We start from the raw sequence: 22,329 nt of genomic DNA, 5'->3' as shown, positions 1-22,329 counted from the left end.
CCTCTAGGTGTGAGAGTCATGTTAGTAGTCGTTTTCATTTAGTTCATTCTGATATTTGGGGTCCAATAAACACTCCCTCATTGTTGGGATTTAGATATTTTGTCATTTTTGTTAATGATTATTCTAGAGTCACCTATCTTTATCTCTAAATTGTACTCAATTTTCAAATCATTTTATATGGAAATAAAGACTTAGTTTAATGCTTCACTTCGTATTTTTCGATCTGATAATGCTCGTGAATATTTTCATACATCTTTGTCTCAATTTTTTGATGATTATGGTATAATTCACCAATCTTCATGCCCCCATACTCCACAACAAAATGGTGTTGCTAAACACAAAATGCGTCATTTGTTAGAGGTCACTCGTGCCTTAAAGTTTCATATGCGTGTTCCCAAATCATATTGGAGTGATGTTGTTCTCACTGTCTGTTATCTAATTAATCGTAGGCCTTCCACTGTTCTAGGTGGTCAGATCCCTTATACTGTGCTCTCTCCTAATGCACCTTTGTTTCATCTACCTCTTAAGATCTTTGGTTGTGTGTGCTATGTTCATATCTTAGGTCCAAGGAGTAACAAACTTGATCCTAGATCCATTAAATGTGTTTTTCTTGGGTATTCTCGTACTTAAAAGGGATACCAATGTTACTCACCTACTCTTCATTGTCATTTCATTAGTGTTGATGTCACATTTGATGAATCTCAGTCCTGTTTCTCTCCTTCGGTTGCTAGTGACAGTTCTCCTCCTTGTCTTCCTCTCCTACCACTTGTGTCTCCTATTGAATCTCCTTAGAAACCACTCCAAGTATATTGTCATCAGCAGAAACCTCCAACAAAGACTTCTTCCCCGCCTAGTGATCTGCCTCCTAATCTTGCCTCTCTTCCAATTGCTTTGCGCAAAGGTAAGTGTTCTTGTACCTCTCACCCTACTTCTCAATTTGTCTCTTATGGTCACTTGTCTTCATCTCCTCATGCCTTTACCACATCCTTGAATTCTACTGTTGTTCCTAAGTCTATCTAGGAGGCTATGTCCATCTCTGGTTGGAAGTTTGCTATGGAGGCAGAAATGTCTACCCTATCTGAAAAATGCTACTTGGTCTTTACTCGTCCTCTAGAGAAAACTAGTCTTGGTTGTTGTTGGGTGTACATTGTGAAGTATTTGCCTGATGGTTCCATTGAGCGTTTGCAGGCTCGCTTGGTTGCCAAAGGTTATACCCAGACATACAGTGTTAACTATGCTGAGACATTCTCACCTGTTGCTAAAATTTCTTTTGTTTGGATTTTGATCTTCATGGTTGCTAATTTGGACTGGCCATTATTTCAGTTAGATGTTAAAAATGCCTTCTTGAATGGCGATTTGAAGGAAGAGGTGTATATGGAGCAACCACCTAGGCTCAAGGGGAGTCTAGAAAAGTTTTAAGGTTGCATAAGACCATCTATGGTCTTAAACAATCTCCCAGAGCTTGGTTTGGTAAATTCAGTGAAGTAGTGTTAAAATTTGGATTGCGACATTGCCACTCTGATCACTCTGTGTTTTCTCATACCTTTGATAGAGGAAAGATTTTGTTGATAGTATATGTTGATGATATTATAATCACTGGTGATGAGAGGAAGATTTAAGTAAAGATAGATATTTGTGAGTTGTTGAATCTTATATATATATGATAACTTCTAGTATATTGATGTTATTACTTATACTATGAACATAATATTTAAGAACGAAGTGGATATGCTACTATTGTGAAGTATTTATGTAATGTATAATTGTCAAAAAAAATATAGTTTTCAGGTTACTTCATTGTTATGATCTGAACTCAGCCAGTAAGGGTTAAAGTACTGGCATTTCCATGGAAGTATTGATTGGCCGTTAAAAGTGGTGAGGATTTTGTTGTACCCGCCCTTGTTGGAAAATACCAATTTGTGGAGGATGCCAACCGACCCCCACGATTGATGATTTGAGCACACCAAAAGGAGTGTGATATTTCTAATATGATCCTGAGATTTTCTAGCATTGTGGGGAATGCTGGATGCCTAACACAATGTGCTGGAAGCCTCTCAAACGTTGTGCCAGACTTACAATTAGACTGACTAATATATTATTAATGAGCCATTAAGCTATTTTGAATTTATAAAAAAAGAATGATAATAAGAAAGTTATGTTCCTGAGAAATATCACACCAAAAGGGGTGTGATATTTCTAATATAATCTTGAGATTTTCTAGCATTGTGGGGAATGCTGGATGCCTGACACAATGTGCTGAAAGCCTCTCAAACGTTGTGCCAGACTTACAATTAGACTGACTAATATATTATTAATGAGCCATTAAGCTATTTTGAATTTATAAGAAAAGTATGATAATAAGAAAGTTATGTTGAATGTATTATAAATCTGATGGAAAGCCTATGATAAAATGTTTTATAGTCTATTTAAAGATAAGGTTATTGAATTATGTCAAAGTTCCTTATTATGTTCTTTTATTATTATATGAAAGGAAAAATGATGTATCTTCGTATGAAAGTTCATAAGTTATTATTAAAAATAGTATGAAGACTATTTATCAAAGTTGGCATATCCATAGAATATTTGATTTACATGCATTCTTATTAAATGCTCATGAAACTTAAAACCTTATTGGGCTTTGCAGTTCACCTTATTATATTTTAATGCACAGGTTCTTTCTTGGAAGCAGCAAGAGTATTAGAGGTGGCAAGAGATCTATGGTACTTGATTGTTTAAATTATATAATTCTTTTGTTGTATAGAAGATATAGATTTTTGTTGTATAGGAGGTATCAAGATGTACTTGATCCTCATGAACAAAGATGTTGTTAAGTTTGTTTTGGACCCCAGTGTATATCTTTAGGGTTAGGTTTGTAAATAAGAGTTTTTGCTAAATATTTAGTTATGTAATATTTACTAAAAAACCTTTAGTTTCAGCCAAGTGTTCAAACTTGCAAGTTTGAATGTAATGAAGTTTTAAGTTTTTATGAATTTTGTATATTATGGCTTTTATGCAAGGAATGAAAACGGATGATGAGAGGTGAAATTTTGATAATCACCTTCAGCTTTAATTGGTTCATGTTAGTATTGAGTTTAACTTGATATTAACATGCTAGCCATGCTCTAAAAACTGGAGTACAGGTTTGGGTCGTGACAACTCTCTACTATTTTGCCAAGCCACTCAAGAGTAGGTACAAGTGATCACTGAGGTTTTGTAGTTATATGCCGCAGCATCTGGTCAATGCGTTAACTTTAAGAAGTCTTTTATTTACTTCAATGGGAATATTGACGGTAGCCAGAAAGATTGGAGAAAAAACATTCTAGGTGTGAAGGAGGTGGATAGATTTGAGTCATACTTGGGGTTACCTACACTGGTTAGACGTTCAAAATACCAAACTTCCTCTCATCTTAAAGTTGGTGTTTGGAAAAAGCAACAAGGGTGGAAGGGCAAAATGTTGTCCAGAGTTGGTAAAGAGGTGCTAATAAAAGTTGTGGTTTAATCGGTTCCTACCTATACAATGGGAGTATTTTAGCTACTTGTTAAGCTGTGTGACAAACTCAATGCTATGTATGCAAGATTCTGGTGGGGTCAGGTTGGTGATGAGAGGAAGATTCGTTGGAAGAAGTGGGACTTGTTGTCGAGGCAGTGCCGGCTTAATAATAAAAGTAGATGATGCAGTCGCCTAAAGACTCGGGTAAAAAAAAGGCCCCCAAATTTTAACCAATAAGGTTATTTATTTATTTGTAATAGTATTAATTAAACCTAAATATTATCCAATAAATAAAATAATATTTTTTTATCAAATAAAAAACCATGAAAAAGAGGGAGAAATACTACATCCATAACATTTTTCACAATAAATCCTAAATGGCAGGTTGTTACAAGCTATTTTTGAAGGCCAAAAATTAATTTTAGTAATGAGTTCAAATTAGAACAAGTAACAACTTAACACCTAAGATTTGTTGTAAAAATATTGTGAATACTACACTTCTCAAAAAAAGAAAAAGAAAAAGAAAGAGCAATACACAAAAAAGTACACAACTTTTTTCATACGTTGAGTTGACAAAGTTTTACTAGTTCTCATCTAAGTTCACCAATAACATAACTTTTTTACTTACTAATATCAATCTGCCATATCAACAGGTATGAAATTTTGTATCAAATTATTTGTTTATAAACTTGCCCAAAAAAAAAAAAAAAAAAAAACTACCTCAGTTAATTAGTAGTAATTTTGCATATAAAAAAAGATAATAGAGTTTAAGTAATATTTAATTAAGGGTCAGATTTAAATATATAAAATGCCTCAATTTCAATTTCAATTTCAACTTAGGCCCCCAAATGCATTAAGCCGCCCTTGTGTCGAGATCCAAGAAAGAGGGGGGGATGGGATTTCGTGACATTTGGAATTTTAACTTAGCAATTTTGGCCAAGCAAGGTTGGAGGCTACTTCAAGAACATGGATTACTGCTCTATGGCTGTTTGAAAGCCAGGTATTTCCCAAAATGCAACCTTTTAGAGGTGATGGATGTACCAAATAACTCTTATGTGTGGAAGAGTATAATTGCGACTTAACCTATACTAAAGAGAGGTTGCTACTAGAGGGTGGGAGATGGTTCATCTATTTAGGTTACCAAGGATAAGTGGATTCCTAATCACCCAACTAATATGGTGATTTACTCGCCGCTAGAGGAGGAGTGGGAGTGGCGTGTTACGAAGTTGATTGATTAGAATATCCGTTCATAGGACAAAGAGTTGATTGAGATGAAGTTCCATTAAGATGATGCAACTGCCATTCTTCGAATCACCTTGAGCCATAGATAGATTATCAATGCTCTCTATTGGCTATACAATAAAAATAGGGTGTATTTAGTGAAATCTGGCTATCATGTGACTAGGTAGATCATGTGGGAAGAGAATAGGCAGGGTGAAAGTTCTTCGGCAATAGCTGGATGCTAGGTGTGGGCCAATTTGTGAAAGCTCTATGTCCCTAATAAAATTAAAGTATTTGGTTGGAGAGCATGTTAAGATATACTTCCAACCTCTGAAAATCTTGCTCGTAGAAGAATTGCAAAGGATGGCAACTATGTACTCTGTAAGAAAGGCCACTGAAACTGTACTTCATGTGTTGTGGGAATGTAGTGTTACATAGGATGTTTAGACTGGGTGTTCGAGGCGATTATAGTAATGCATCTATGGCCAAAATGATTTTTTACAGTTGGTCGAGGAACTGATGAACAAGTTGCTGTTAGAAGAGTTTAAGTTGTTTCTAGTACAGGGATCGTTATTATGGAACCAATGAACAGTTCTTCATAGAGGAAACCTACAAGATCCAGCTTGGCTAGTAAAGAGAGCAAAGGACTATTTGGATGAATATAAAGAGACTCAAGATCAGTTGGCTATCCCGACAAACATTGTGAAAGTTACATCATGGAACCCACCCTCTGGTCCTGGATATAAACTCAATTTTGATGTTGCCATATTCCTTGTTCTAAATACCTTTGGCTTTGGTGCATAATGAGTTGGGAGAGGTCATGACCTCTGTGTCTGCTAAGGGTCCCATGGTGATGAATAGTAGGTCTGTCCACGGGTTGGTCCGGGTCGAGTTTGTGCCCAACCCAAAACCGACCCAACCAAATCGGATATTCAGATTTTCAACTTGCCGTTGACCGGAGTGTTGATCGGATCGGGCTGATCCGACCTTCAACGGATGGTGGTCGATTCGGTTATAGACCGAGATCGAAAAATCGACCAAAATTCACCGAGTCAATGGTGAAATCGGTAAAATTTCGGTGATATTTTCACTGGAATATCGCTGGAAATTTGCCGAATTTGGTAAAATCTTAACAAATTCAGCAAGATCTTGCTAGATCCAGTGAGATCTCGCCAAATCAAATGGAGATTTCAAGGATCTAGCTGAGATCTTGCTGGATCTAAATAATTTTGCCGAAAAATGATCATTATTTCGGTTTGGTCTGGTTTCTTCGGGTTTGGGGGAGAAAACCTGCCAACTAACCCACTATTTACAGGTTTTGGAGGCCGAAACCCACCTTCAACCGTCACCGGCGCCAGGTCGGTCGGTGCTCAAGCCGAATCGGACGGTTTTTGCGGGTGGGTCAAGTACCGGTTTTCTATGGATAGCCCTAATGAATAGTGAGGAAGTTGAGGTGCTAGCTTGTTGAAAGGCTCTAGAGTTTGCAATAGATTTGAGCTTCTTAGAGTTGATCATTGAGGGAGACAATGCAAATGTCATGACTACCATTCCACAACCTTGGGTTAATCATTCTCACTTGGGAAACTTGTATGAGGACATTCGCTATATTGCTTCAGGTCTTTAGTCTATGTTAGTTTGTTGTGTTAAGTGTACTGCTAATACTGTAGTTCACTCCTTAGCTCAATATGCTAGAAATATTGCTGATGAAACTGTATGGTTGGAGGACTCTCCATCACCTGCATTAGAAGCTTTGTATTTTGATTCTCATTAATTTTGAATGCAGTTTGTTTCATTATCAAAAAAAAAAAAAAAAAAAAACTATGCTTTTCATTTAAAACTTATTCATAAATCAATTTGGCAACTATTGAATAGAGTGAGAAATTAATGAAAGTTAATTTTGTGTAGCAAGTCTGTATAATGTCTCTCTCACATAGGGTGGACAGTGGATCCCACAAGCGTGAGACTCACCCTACGTGAGATATATGTTATATAGTATACACCAAATACCACCTTCTCTCAATGGGTAGAGAGAAATCTTCATTTAGAGATAGAAAATTTTCGTTGAGAGTGAAAATATGATTACTAAAAAATCAAAAGTGGCAAATTCTTATTGTTGCACAACATTTCATTCCATTTCTTTATTGATTCATCTAACTATGTAGTGTTTTTAACTCATTTTTCTTTTGCAAGTTGTTATTAATGAGGAAAAATGCCTAAATGCAAAAGCACTCATATAATTTGGGTTAGTTGTAAAAACATTATCTAGAGTTTTAATTCTTCCTTAATCAAGTAACTAACTTGGTTCCTAGCTTATATCTAACTACCACTGTGAAAAAGTACAAGCTTGATATTTGTTACAATAGCTAAAACACATTAGCACAAGCTATTGCATCAACAACAATTCCAAAAGAAACACTTTAACTCTACAATCAAAGTGTTTTGAGAAAGTCCAAAACTAAGTTTGAGAATAAAAATATAACCCCACTAATCTAATAGTTTACACTCTGCATTAGTCCTAGTCTTCCACAATCTTGTCAACTTTACCACCAAAGACACCACAACATCTTCTTCTTCTTATTCTTCCCACAAATTTTCATGTCTTATACCAAACTTAAAAGCCCAAAAAGCAAGAAAGCTTCACTCATTGTCAAACGTAGTAGGTATATTACTCCAATACATGGATACAAATATATAAGAATAATTTTTTTTAAAAAAAGTTTAGAACCAACAACTAGCTCATTGCTAAAATGAACATGCATGAGCAAAGCACCCTTCTACTCCATTTTTTCTTAGGTTTCTTCTTTTTATTATGTCCCATAGTTTTTGTGAACTATCCTCAAACCAAATTACCTTCATGTCTAACGTTTATAAGCTCCTCAACAATAACACTCATTTTTTTATGGATTATTTCCAAAGATCCATATTTGTGGAAAGGAGTTATGTGCAGCTAAAAGAATTCCTCTATAACTAAAATCTCTCTATATGAGTTTTCCATCTCTTGTTCAGATTTCTTCCTCTTCTTTACAAGATAGATTCGTTGGACAGCCTTGACCCTTCTAACAAACACTTCCATGATCAAGACAGATCCTCATAATTGATATGTAATACTCTTGTAATATAAACTGCTCAATTTCATCAGCAACTATAAATTAAGTATGCGTTTGGATACATCTTATTTTGCTGAAAACTAAAAATAATAAAAAAAATAATTTTTTTTAATATTTATTACTGTTTGGCACTGTTCATTGGCCTAAATTCACTGTTCATGGCCAATGAACAGTGCATAACACGTTGGTTTAAAAAAAAAAAAAAAAAAGCCCCAAACGCAAACGTTGAATCCAAACTGACCTTAAAATTATGAATTTACAAGGAATTGTGATTAGATCTTCTATATGCAAATCTCATTCCCATACATAACTCACATGCAATGCATCTCATGGATTACATATAAAATAAACAACTTCTATCAATTAAATGATGTCATACAAATTGGAATTTAGGGCACAAATTCAAACAATATATTTATCACTCTCTTTGTAATTAGCTTATGTAGGATTCCATAATGCTTCTGCACACGTGTCCTTGCATGTATGGTTCATGATGTGACATGACTCATAATGTTTGTGTTCCCACCAAGAGTGGGACATTGGTCTAAAATCATTTACCACGACTAAAGGAAACACCAGTCACATTTATATTATACCCTAGTAGGATTAGTCATATTACAATTAGGGTTCTTTGTAGTCACTTATATAGTCAAGATCTACCTAGTAAATGCCTTCTGTGGGGCTATGTACAAGCTCACATAACGCACTTATTCTATACAATTTGATCCAATCAAATCCACACAATTCTTAGTAAGACTATGTCTTTAACTTAGATTTAAGACATTATTATTATGGACCATATTGCGCTATAGTGCCCCCAAGTCATATGGCGTTACTAAGTCATTTGTCATAACCTTGTAAAAGACTACATCCTTGGTCCAAACGTTGAAATATACATAGGTTTTGACCATGTCCACTCGAATAGAGTGGAGTCGTGTTGGTTGCCTCTTAATAAATCTCACCTCATAAATTTCATGTTAATTGAATATTATTATTATCTAATCTATAAACTCATGTTTTGCATATAATGTTAAAATTAAAAATACTTTAAATTTAAATTTTTTATGATGAAATAGTTATTAATCTCCAATAATCTTGATATTTGTAAGTACGAAGAGTATGACAAAGCAATGTAATTCAAATGTTGATTTGTGGAAACATTCCTTAAAAAATTAGATTAAATGTAACTTGAATTTTTTTTTTTTTTAAAATTTTCTTGTAAAGTGAGTTATTGAATAGAAGAAGGAAAAATATCTTTGGTACATGTAGGGTTTGTCGGTAAATTAGAGTCCACACATAGAGGCAAAGTCATAAATCAAAATAAGGGTAAATTACAAAGTGCATCTCTAAAATTTGGGGTTGCTTGAGTTTTATACCTTGAAGTTTACCTTTGTTAGCAAGAGTAGCCCCTTCGTTAGTGGACTTGCTTACGTGACAACAACAAAAATAAAAAAAATAAAAAAATAAAACTACAACAACAACATATTAGATGACAACGTGTCACTTGATGGTCACCTAGGCAAGTTCACTAATGGAGGGGTTGTTTGTGCTAACAGAGGTAAATTTCAAGGTATAAAATCCAATTTTTCAAATTTCAGGCTGTAAAATCAAAGTAACCCCAAACTTTAGGGTGTACTTTACAATTTACCTAAGATATTAAATATAACATATAGATTTCAAAATTATAACAAAAACTGTAGTGATTTGGTCTTTTTTTTTCTTTTCTTTTTTTCCTCACATCTTGCCAAATTATAATTATTATATTTTTTTTTCTCACATCTTGTCAATTAAAATGGTTGGATTTATTTGTGTGTTTCCAAGGTAGCCATCACTAAGATGGTATGGAGGGTCTCTCGCTCATGCTAGTATTATTGGAGACCTGAAAGCCCCTTGGCCAATAGGTTTAATTAGTCAATCCCGCCCTACATGGGAGGGTAGCAATTACAAACAATTGATTATTGAACAAACTGCTCACAAATTATTTTTAAAAGCAATATCAATTGACAAATGTTTTTTTTTTTTTTTTTTTTTATTTCTATAATATTACATTATTGGCCAAAAGACCAAATTTCAGTATAAGACCCGATCAAATTTCAATATATGTTTTTCTATCAATTTTTCTAAAAAAAGGGTTTATCTATCAATTTGTAGAATATTTTATTGATGAATATGAATGTGTAGGCATTGATAATCGGATTTTTACTTGAAAAAAAAAAGGAAAAAAAAAATCAAATTTCAGCTATTTTGTTGATTTCTTAAGCAAAATTTATTGAATATGACTTACAAAGATTTTTAGTAAAGTCCGAAACTTAAAAAAGAAAATTGAAAAAAGAAAAAGAAAAAAAGGGCGCCCTAGAGTAGAGTAGAGAGTCAGAGTAGAGAGTAGAGAGTTGAGAGTTAAGAGTAGAGATTTCCTTTCCCATCCAATCTCCTTTCCCTCTTCTCTTCAACTGAACTTTCTCCATTGCTTATCGGAGAAAGGTAATTCTTCTTCTTCTTCTTCTTCTTCTTCTTTCTTTCACTATGAATAGGTATAGCCGATGCATCCACTTTTTTCTTTTTTCTTTTTGTGGATGGTACTTACTGGCGTCAATGATTTTCATTTTATTACAAAGAACTCGGTATTTCAAGTAACAAGTTTTAACATTTGTATGGAACTTGATATTAACAAAATTGAGCTCCACTTGGATTTTTTTAACGGATGAAATGGGTAATTAACCATAATTTCCCAACCATTTAGCTAGTAGGTCTGGTTCGCAAAGTATATTATTAAGTAACATCTCGAGTATTAAAGACTCGATTTTGGACCTATAAATCGAGTCTTTAAGACTCGGTTTTCGTGTTTTGATCAAATCTGACCTGGCAAGAGGTCTACCTGGAAATCGAGTCTCTAAGACTCGATTTCCCACGTGGTGTCCACGTGGCAATCTGGCTGTGATGTGGTTGAACCACGTGGAAGACCAAGAAACTGAGTCTTAGAGACTCGGTTTCAAATAGGGGTTTTTTTAAAATTAACGCCTCACTTTAAAGTATCCACTCTCTCACTCACCCTCTCTCTCACACAGACCAGTCTCACCCTCTCACTCTCACACTTCGGCGCCTCTCTCACTCACCCTCTTCTCTCACTCTGTCAAACATTCATCACCTTCACCAATCACCCTCTTCTCTTACTCAGTCTATTTCACATTCATCACCTAGCACGAAGATTTGATAAAGCACAGCGACGTGTACAAAGGTTTGATAAAGTCTCCACTCTCACTCACAGAGCTTTAAGTTCCTCAATCTACGCGATTTCTCAAAACTAAAATAAAAGGTGAGTTGCTTCAAAGTCTGTTTCACTTTCACTGTTTGGTTGCCGAGAAACAGTGGGAAAAATCAAAGAAACTTTGGTTTCAATTTGTTTTTTTCTAATTTGGTTTCTGTTTTGAATTTCTAATAGAACTGTTAAAAAAGATCGAAGCTTTGTTGTTTTTTGAGATTGGATTATGTCTCTAGGTTTTTGGGTTTGTTTATATTTACTGTGGAATCGGATTATGTTTCTTGGTTTGTTTATATTTGCAGAGGATTTAATTTGCTATACTGGGTTCAGTTGGGTTTGGGGAGTGAGGTTCAGAGTAAAGGGAGTGTAGATATTGAATTTAAAGTTTTATGTTTCTGTTTACTTGAAAATAAGTGAAACCCATTATTTCTAAACCAATTTGCTATAGTTCAATTGGGTTTGGGGAGTGAGGCTCATAGTAAAGGGAGTGTATTTGGTATTGAATTTAAGTTTTATGTTTCCATTTACTTGAATATAAGTGAAACCCATTTTTTAAAAAACCAACTTGCGATACTGGGTTCAGATGGGTTTAGGGTATTAGGCTTAGAGTAAATGAAATATTTTTGGTGCTTTTTACCTAAAAACAAGTGAAACCAATTATTTGTATCATACTACTAAACTGGGTTCATTGGGTTTAGGGAATTAGGCTGAGATTAAAGGGAGTTTATTTGGTATTGAATTTAAGTTTTATATTTCTGTTTACTTCAAAACAAGTGAAACATTTCTAAACCAATTTGCTATACTGGGTTCAGTTGGGTTTAGGGACTTGGGCTCAAAGTAAAGGAATTTATTTGGTGTTGACAATTTGAGAAATTGACCTGTTTTTTTTTGGATTTGGGCTGGGATTGTTAGTGGAGGAGTTGGGTTGGTGTCAAAGCATCGAAACATTCATGGTCTAGCAATTATTTGTGCTACTTATGCTACTAATTTGGCCGATGTTACAGGTTGCAATTGCGGTAATAAAAACCTCTACTTCATAAAACTTTCCGTCATGTGATTGTGTTGAAGTTTCAGTCCCTCACTTTGTTTGTTTAGTGTTTTTTTTCATTCATTAGGGCTATTTTGAAATCCCATGAAATTTCAATTGCTACATATAATTGTCTTCCACTTAGAGTTTAGTGTCATTATATTACATGGGAATCATCATCTTATACATTACAAATTATAATGAAGTCATTTCATATGTGTATAGCAAATCCTACATCATTAATTGTGATGGAGTTTACCATTTTCTTCAATGGTTTGATGCAAGCATGAACTGTTTGGTATTGCTACTGTTGACATTTTGTCCCTTGATGAGTTCACATTGTCAAAAGCACTGCATCTTGCATTTCAAGCAGAGATAAATGGTCTTTTTGTCAGTTTGGAGGTGGTGAAAATTCTTTGGTCACCAATGTGTTTTATTAGATTTACCCAACAACTAGTCAATGCCTAAAACCTCATATCTGAAGCTACTAGGTCATCATTTTTTTTTTTTTTTTTGTAAACCGACTTTATGATTTTGAGTTTCTTTTGAAGCGAATGAGAATGCTAGAATATCTTTTAATATAAAATATAGGGATATAATAGCAATGACTTCTAGCTTTGGGTTAAATGGAAAAAAAAAAAATTATAGGGCTGTAATTGGTAGTTGTGTATGTAAATCTATAGTTGATTTTGTGATACCTTACACCTTTGATTGTAAGATCTTGGAAACTTCTCCTTCAGAGCTTCCATTTTTTAAAATAGAAATTCTTATTTTTTTTTAACTAAAATAAAATAGAGCATGTATAGCTTTCCTTGTGTTAAGAGCATAATGTAGACATCATGTTGAAGCTAATTCCTAGGCTTATATGCTAAGAATATGCTAGAACTAAAGACTTACCTCATTTTGGACCACCTTCCCCTTCCCCCCCCCCCCCCCCCCCCCCCCCAGTAGAAAAAAAAAAAAAAAAAGGATTTACCTGATATGTGGGTTGGTTTAAGGTGTGAGATTGTTGGCAGTTACTTCTTCTTCTTCTTCTTTTCTTTTATTTTTTTGGCTGAAGCGCTGATAGTTCTTTTTGAGAACTTGTGCTAGAGTACTACTTTTTCAAGACTAGAAATGTGGTGTGCACTGATTTGAAGAATCTATGTGATCTATTCTGGAAAAAGACATTGATTACAGCTGTGGGATTGGGGAAGATAACATATGATTTTGATAGTGTTTCCAATGGGAATTGTAGGACACTCAATTTGGAATTTTTGACAGTTATTTTTTGCATATCTAATATACCACAAGGAAGTTTGGAACAGTTTTTGTCATTGTGAGATATATGATGAATAAATATTGACAACACTAACTGTTGCACAAGTACAGGAATTATACATTTAGTTTTAATGAGGTAAACAAAAGAGTGTATTTTAGCATACTGATTACTGTTTGAGAAGCATGTGGCAGCCTATTTGGCTGTCAAACATCACTTCTCTTTGAGTCTTCAATCAAAATATAAAGTTTTTACTGGTCATTGAATCTAAGAATGGCCTATATGTCTTAATTATTATTCCCCTAGAATCATTTATTTTGTTCACATCCTGTTCTCTTGAATGAGTTGTGGTTCAAAGTTTTTCTTGATTGCTTCCTTGTGAATATCTAAGCAAGAAAATTTGAATGAATCAATCTAGGTAGATCATTAAGATGGAAAAAAAATGGCCTGAAAACAGGAATTCATGTATTCCAGAATAGTAAAACAAGTGAACCTATGAGTTTTGTTTTGATATAGACATATTGTATTAAAATATTAATAAACTTTGACTTCTATATGTTATATGACTTTGGATAGTAAGTTTTATTGTGAACTTAGAGTTTTGTTATAAACTTGGATAGTAAGTTTTGAAAATAACGTAAAGAATTAATAAAAGTTGTTTTTTGAGAATATATCTTAGATTTTTTTTTTTTTTTTTTTTTGAATCATGTCTATTACGTTATGATTTATGAACCAAAGAAAAAGCACCTACAACTGATAATGAAGCCACCAAAAATATTGTAGCATTTTATATCTATTAATACTAGTTTGTTTTTTGTGTTATGAGTTCAATGGGTGTAAGAAAATAATATATTAAAATATTTTTGGTAGTTTATAGCATCACCTACCTATTTGGATTTTCCATGGTATGAATACTCTACAATATTGCTAGCAATTGATTATGTGACGCATGTTTGAATGTTGATAACCATTGAATCAAGCCATAATAAAAATCTTAATTGACAAATTGTTTCGATTTATTGCTTAATTGGTTTAGTAATAGAAATTTGATTGCTTTATGTCACTTAGCAAAATCCACGAAAAAAAAAAAAAAAAAAAAATGGCAGTGAATTAGGAATAATAGTGTGTGTTACGTACTTAAACAGTGAAAATTATTTGCTTCTTTTCCTTCGAACAAGCAAGAGTATCTTGTTCTTGAGAAGAAACTTGGTATGTTCAAAAAACGATTTCACCATTTGGAAAACACCGTAAATTTATATATAGAGTAATACAGCAAAGACAAGGTCATCAAATGCTCTAACAAATTCATCATCAAATCAGCCTAAAATGGAAGACTATTGTACAGTCTATGACTCTATTGTACAGTCTGTGACTTTCAAATCAGACCATATCATCCACCCAATCTTAAGCAAAGCTCTTAGTCAACACGTTGTTGTGCAGATTAAAAATTTGCGAATTTAGATTGATATTGTTGCTTATCTTCAAATCCACTACTACCACCATAAGTAGTTTCCCTTCGCACTGCAAAAGATTTAGTGCTAGCAAATATCATCAGTCCAAATTAACAAATTTATATAGTCCTCACTTAAAATCAGTATGTGTGGTACAGTCAAGAGCGTTTGGTACATAGCAACTGTCCATTTACCTCAAACAATCAACTTCCCAAGCTCAACAACCCACCAAATATGCTCCTCGTTTTCTCCCCTTGGTCTAGGCATAAGGAAAAAAAAATGCAGTACTTTGATCACCCAATGCTAGGTCTGAATTCTTTTAGACTACTTACCATTCAGAAAATTTTCAAACAAAAATAGTAACCTGCATTCCAACTATATACCACATTACAATGCAGGGACAGAATTTCAACAAGACAATCCAGCATTTCGTAACATCATCAAGTGATACAGAGAGAGAAAATGGTATAATTAAAACTTCACAAGTAAATAGATTAGTTAGTGGATTCACACAGATATATTGGAAACAACCATGCCTTGCATGGTTGTACTGAGAGTTATGCAAGGCAAGCTATAGGGGCACCAGTCAGATCAGTGGGTGCTTATTGTTGGTCCAGTATTGGGCATGGGCCAAGTTCCTATATTTGTGCCCGGCAGTTGAGGTGGCCCGCCAGTAGGTGCTTACGGTCCTCTAGTGCGTGGTCCACTGTCCCTGAAGTAAGTCTCTCTTGAATCCCATCCCCACTCCCTTTATTTTGGACAGACTACATCCTCTCTCCCAAAACCCAATCATTTTGGTTTAACTAATTATTATTGTTTGGTGAATTTTTTTTTTTTTTTTGGTGGACTGGGCAACTAATTGTTTTTTATAAAGGCATTTTTGGGCAACCCTTGATGAATTGGGAAATGTTTGAAGAGGTTTGGATGCTGTGAAAATGTGCTTGGCTGTGAAAAAATAGTATTTTTAATATTTGTTTATTGATAACTGATAACTTCTACAACTTTGTTTGAATTTTATAGGGCATTGTATAAGAACATTGCACAACAGGTCTACTTGGTATTGTTACAGATGTGGCGGTAAAATTATGGAATTAAAGCAATATACTTCCTCCTTGATAAACCCAATTTTCTGCCAATGTTGCAACATTATCCAAAATATTGGTTATGTGTATACACAACATACTCTACATATTTTATGCCAAGTGGATTTGATTTCAGTGTTATTCCAGATTGGTAATTCTATGAAAATTAAGTTTTATGAATATTCTAACACAATCTCATGTCTACAAGGTTTCATGCATGTCATGTGCATGCACCCTTGGTTCTTCTCAATGGGTTTTCCACACTTTGGACATGGCTTGGTATTGATTACAATCCATGCTGTGACCCTTGAGCCTCAGAACTATTCTTCAATTGCCACTTAGCCACAGTCTCACAATTCACTGGCCTATGCGCATCATCCATACAATTCCAACAAAACCCATTGATTCTATTTATTTATTTTAAAGGCTTCTAGGAATTATTTATGTCAACATAAATAAATTTTAAACAGAGGTTCAATATATATGATTACGTTAATATACTCTAATTTTGTGACTGTCATGTGGCTTGTATGTGCTCTGTTTTTTATAAGGACGGTTGAAGTGGTTCTAGTGATATTATTAATTGAGTAAATATCTATAAGATTTTCTTAGTTGTTATATGTGATTACATTATAGATTTTGAGTAACATTATCTTAGTAGGAAAGTTCTAGATATTGATCCCTTGTTCTTGATTGTTGTAGGTAGTTGTGGGTCCCAAATAAGAAAAATAGGCCCGCCCACATCTTCAAGGACAGGTATCGCGAGCGAATAGCTTCAATGTTGCCAAGCCAGGTATGAAAATGCCATGTTTTACATGTTTAGGAACAATCTTATAGGTTTGGTGAATTTTGAAATATAAACATTGTTGCCTAATGTGTTGTGTACTTGTTTTTTGGTTGTTGTAGATGGTGTGGCAGCCATATGAAACTGAGTTAGAGGACCTTCTGTCGTGGTGCGTTGCAGGGAGGGCCGTGTGGACGGCAATGGTGCTGCTTGTATGTTTCCACATAATAGAGAAACATACACCAAATCGTGTCGTTCGTCAATTTGGGATGATCCAAGAAATTCCCCATGATGTTGACATTGATGAGGTCCTTCATAAAATTGATTTGAGGGGTAAGGCCGGTGTAAATTGGATGCAGAGACATGTTGTGCATATACTAGATTGGGGTAATCGCCTTCAACGGCGTTTTAAAGTAGTGCTTGGTGATATGCCTCCACAGCACGAGTACTTTGGTTGGTTCAACAGGGTAACTCAGAGGTTCATCAATAGGCCCGGTGCTAAATAGGGTTTAAAGCATGTAAATAGGGTTTTTCTGTTAAGAAGAAGTCTGGAATCAGATAAAGTCTGGAAACTTAACTACTTGAGTAATAGGTTGGTTCTAATATTATTCTTTTCTGACTTAGTCAATGTCCACAGTGCATTATAGATTTAAAGGATAATGTTTTGAGAGTTGGTGGTGGAGAAGTTTCTGTACCATTTTTGCAAGGTTGGCCTTCTAATCTCTTCATGTGCTTGATTGCATAAAAGTTGCTTGCTGTTCAATAATTGACCAATTTCTGCAGTTATGCCTGAATTGCTTTATTTACAACTCACCAATTATCTAAATAGCTTTTATGGTCAACCTTTTTGATAAATAGAAAATTAACTAATTAAATTGTACATTGTTTTCAGAAAAATACATCCCATCACGCTTTCTTGATGAAGAAAGGTTGTCCCAGCAAGCATCCAGCTCAGGGACCCCAGTAAGTATACTTTTAATCAATTTGCTTGTCCTAAAGAAACTTTCCTTGATGATGTACTTTTGACTAAGGATTTTACAAGATCTACTATGCAAATGTCTTTATTCTGAATTCAACTGGTGCCTGGAATTTTATTTTTTTATGACTAACTAAAGTGTGTGCCACGTATGCATTGTTTTGTTTTTTTTGTTTTTTTTTATGTGTATATATATTGTATAGTGATGTATATCGGCAATGAGTAGATACCATTTTGCTTTCTGTATTTTTTGTTTTTATTGCTTGTTATTCTTTAGGTGAAATTAGGAACAACAGATAGAAGCAATATTGTCCCAATAGGAGGGTCTCGTGGTGATATAAGCCAGGTAAATTTGTTATTAAGAACTGTCTCAGCTTTCTTTTAGCCTCCTTGTAGGGAAAAAAAATAGTCTCTGCTGTATTGTGAAATTGGTTAAACTATTGAGAAGTGATTGACTTTTTGGGATTAAGGCTTGGTTGTTGCAGTATCTTCACTGACAAGTTGTCACGGTTTGCCATCTTATTGATAGTTGACCCTATCGATCTGGTATTTTTAAAGAATGGGTGTTACGTTGATTAACGAACAAGATTTAGTAATTGTATTTGATTGATCTGAAGATTTCATGTGATATCTATGGCTGCAGGGACCTGATTTTGAAGCCAAAGTGGCAAAGCTTGTTGAGCTAGGGTTTGGAAGGAAGCAGTCATACAAGCTGTTAAATTATTTGAAGGAAATGAAGATCAGGCAGCACGGTTTCTTTTTGGGGGTTGAAGTTAACATTTATCTTTAGACTTCAATTTTTATGGAATAATGTTTGGTTCAGTAATTTAATTGCAAATTAACAAATTGAAATTTGTGTACTTGATACTGATAGCATTCCTTTAAAGCTATTTTGAACCCTGAAATTGGTGGTGTAACTTGCAATTCAAATGAGAGAAAGTAAACAAATTTCAAATTTGAGCTTTTAGACTTGGTGTGGTTCTCTTTAGTAGATAATTTCATTATTTTTTCCTTGCAATATATGCCTTTTTAGATTGAGCGCAGTGTAAGCGACTAAATTTCTCGGTTGGAAATAAGTCAAACAAGTGAAATAGTGTCGCAAATGCGAATTTGTATTGATGATTGTGTGGTACAATTCTCTGTGATTACAAAAGAGTTATCCCCTGATTCGATCTCCTTAAAAGATTTGTTGATTGGATTTGTGATGATGTGATTTTGTTTTGAAGAAAAGATATCCTTCAATTTGGTTGAGGAATGGATCGAAGATCTTTGGAACAAAATTACAATGAATCTCTGGCTATGAGCTTGTTAGAAATTCTTTGTTCTTCGTGTTCTTTGTGTTCTTCGTGTTCTTCGTGTGTTCTTCGGGCGTTCGTCGTCTTCGAAGGTTTGTTGTGGAAGTTCTCCGGGGCTTTAAAGGCTTGAATCCGTGGAGCTTCACTGATTTGTGGTTGTTTGAGGTTTCTGGAGGCTTTTGAGCTTGATTCCAGTGAACTTTGAGATCTAGGCAGATAGTTTGGATGATTCTGTTTCGAATGTTCTTTGTATTTGAAGATTTGTGGTGGAAGTTCTTCGGGGCTTTAGAGGCTTGAATCCGTAGAGCTTCACTGATTTATGATTTGTTGATGTTTTCGGACCTTTGAGCTTGATTCCCGCAAACTTTAGGATCTAGGCAGATGATCTGGATGATTCTGCTTCGAATGTTCTCCGATTTTGGGGTTGAAGTTCTTGAAGTTCTTGAAGGCTTTGAGGCTTGATCTTCACAGAGCTTTCTCCCTTCTGAATTCTGGTCTTTCTGAATATTCGTCCTCTGAATCTTCCTGAATCTTGGTCCTTCTGAATGTCTCAAGAAGGCTTCTATTTATAGGAGTTTGGGGGTGGATGAGCGACACGTGGCGGAGCTTGATTGGTGACACATGTCACAGCTTGATTGGTCCGCTTAAGTCATCGCTTACATGTGCAAGGCTGCTTGAGTCATCGCTTACACGTGCAAGGCTGCTTGAGTCATCGCTTACACGTGCGCTAATGCGTGATTGGCTCTTGCATGACACTTGGCAAATTTCTGTTGGCTTCTGAATAGTGATAGCAAAACCTAGCAGCAATACATGGTGTTCTGTAATTGGCTGTATTTTGTGGACTTGGTAATGTGATGTGTCAACTTGTGATAGGTCGGGAATTTTCCCTCTCTACAAATGCCCCCTCGAGACTCGTTCACACACACGGTCTCGGAGTGTGGTGTGGGAATGAGTTTCGAAAAAATGGATTTTTGGTACTTGACTCTTTAAGTGAAGTAGTTGAAGGTGGTGGAGCTGTTGAAGGTGGTGGAGCTTTCAGAAGGATGAGATTAAGTTGAAGTACTTTCAAAAGAGTATTTTGGATCGTTGGTGGCGATCACAAGATGTTGAAGATGGGGAAGATGAGAGAATGGTGGCTGGATACAGCATGCAGGGTCATGGAACTAACCTCGTGTTCTTAAGAACTTCTGGTGAAGTTATTTCAGAAGATCACGCTTTGGATTACAACGAGGACAAGTGGGAAAGTGGTTGAATGCCCCTGCATAATTGTATCACTCAAGTTAAGTTGAAGTAATTTCAGAAGCTTATGTATTCTGGGTATGCTGGTAGTGGCAACAAAGAAGATGGAGATGAAGCAAAGCAAATGAGCAAAGCATACACCACCGTGGTGCTGGCCCTGTATGCTGGGACCCTTCTGGTGTAGATGTTTATGGGAAGTACAACTTTGAATATGGGACTGACTGTGTGTTGCATGGGGTCCGGCAGCAAGTAATTGAATGCACCTGTGTAATGGGACCATGCTGACGGACGTTAAGTTGAAGTAATTTCAGAAGAGTATCTTCTGAAATCCTTCAAGCTGATTTTAAGTTGGAGTAATTCCAGAAAGTGAGTTTTGAGGTACCAGCAACGATGACCTTTGGGTCCCATAGTAGTGGGAACATGGAATAAGGCTTTGGTGACCATTTACCGGCACCAAAGGCTGAATTCTGATGAGCTGGCGCCTTGGAGGTTGTTTTAAGTGTTGGATGGAAAACAATTTGTAGGATACCCCAACACTTTTTACCATCTTCATCTACTGCCACTTGTTGGAAAAGCACAGAAAAATGAAAGATGGAACCAACTTGTGAACCTGGTTTGGAAACCAAACAAGTTGCTGTTTGTTCCAAACCTCTACCTTTGCTGTAAGACCAAACAACTTGAGAAGGACTACAGAGTTCCCAAAGCAGTTAGGAAGCTCCTTGAGCTAGGGTACAAGAGATTCAGTTGGCCTTAGATCTCCTAATTAGGTAGATCTGAGACTACAAGGAACAATGATACAGGCTATGTTATGAGAAATTTTATGGGCAAATGTAGTTGTTAAGTGGAGAAACAAAGTTTGTTTGGATCTCAAAACTACAATGATGTTGTTAATAGGGTTTCGGCCGAACCATGGGAGGGTTGATCTCAAACCGATTATGAAGCAAAATTGGTTGCTAGGTGTTGAGAATGATGAGGCCATAGTGAGAAATGGCTATGGAAAGAAGGACTTGAAAATCTGAAAGAAGCAACTCTTCATTTCATAATTCAGTGTTTTTTTTTTTCTTTTTTTTTTTCGGATGAGTTTTTGATGAACCCGGCCCTCCTATTTATAGTAGAGAGATGAAGAATGGTAGGTAGGTAGTTAAGAATGGTAGTTGAGAATTTTTGGTGAGAATGGTAGGTGGGAACAGTAGGTGGGAACGGTAGGTGGGAATGGTAGGCACCGAACGGGAATGGTAGTTTGAATCATTGACCCAGTGTAATTTCAAGTTCTGACACACTTGTGAGAGTTCATTTGTACTTGGAGAGAGAAGTCTTGATGAAGTATGGAGAATAACCCTAAGGAGATCCCAATTAAATGGATGAATCTCAAATTTTGATCTCAGGAGTTTAAGTTTTGGACATCGTCAATACTTCAAAGATGTGGGTTGGATTGGTGATCACCAAATCCAAAACAAATAAGTGGATTTCAAAATCAAAATCTTTGAGAAAGTCCGAACGGGACAAGTTTTACTCGAATGTCTTGATTCTTGGTCAAAGTTCACTTTAAAGCCAACAGTTGTAGAATCACACCATTTGAGCAATTTTGGATTCTCAAATGAAGAAATAGACCCCAAATTTGGAATGTACACGAAAAATTGAGCAAGGCAAATGTGGCTTGAAAATTTTGACTTTAGGTTGATTTCAACAGAAAAGTCAACTGTCTTGGAATTTGAGCCATTTGTGCAATTTTCGAGTCTCAAATGATGAAACGGACTCCAAAATCGGAATGTATACAAAAAATTGAGTAAGATAGGTCCATTTTAAAAATTTTGACGTTTGGTCAACATTTGCACAAAAAGTCAACTTTTTTTGGAAATTGGACGTTTGCACAATTTTCGAGCCTTGAATGAAGAAATGGGTCCCAAAATCGGAATGTACTCGAAAAATTGAGTGGGACAAGTCCGTTTTGAAAATTTTGATTTTCTGGTCAAGGTCAAAAGTCTGCTTGGTCCAAGCATTTTCTTCTCTCTTTTCTTTTTCTTTTTCTTTTTTTTTTTTTAGGCGGTTCGGACCGGGTCAGATTTGCGAGCTGGTCCGGGTCAAATCTGGACAAACGGGTGTTGAGGACGCGCGTGGACGCGTTGCACGTGTGGCACGT

General features: G+C 35.4%; 1 long non-coding RNA gene across 2 annotated transcripts; it reads left to right on the top strand.

The window, feature by feature from the left end:
- Positions 1 to 10,874: 10,874 nt before the first annotated feature.
- Positions 10,875 to 18,622, top strand: LOC115965495. 2 transcript variants are annotated; one of them, XR_004086070.1, is made up of 6 exons: positions 10,875 to 11,131; positions 16,598 to 16,688; positions 16,802 to 17,386; positions 17,572 to 17,642; positions 17,933 to 18,001; positions 18,299 to 18,622. It is a non-coding gene; the product is annotated as an uncharacterized LOC115965495 (long non-coding RNA). The 2 variants fall into 2 exon arrangements; XR_004086069.1 differs by lacking the exon at positions 10,875 to 11,131 and adding an exon at positions 15,165 to 15,530.
- Positions 18,623 to 22,329: the final 3,707 nt, after the last annotated feature.

This window comes from Quercus lobata, chromosome 10 (genome assembly GCF_001633185.2).
Source record: "Quercus lobata isolate SW786 chromosome 10, ValleyOak3.0 Primary Assembly, whole genome shotgun sequence".
Lineage (NCBI taxonomy): Eukaryota > Viridiplantae > Streptophyta > Magnoliopsida > Fagales > Fagaceae > Quercus > Quercus lobata.
This window is presented reverse-complemented; position numbering and strand designations above follow the sequence as displayed.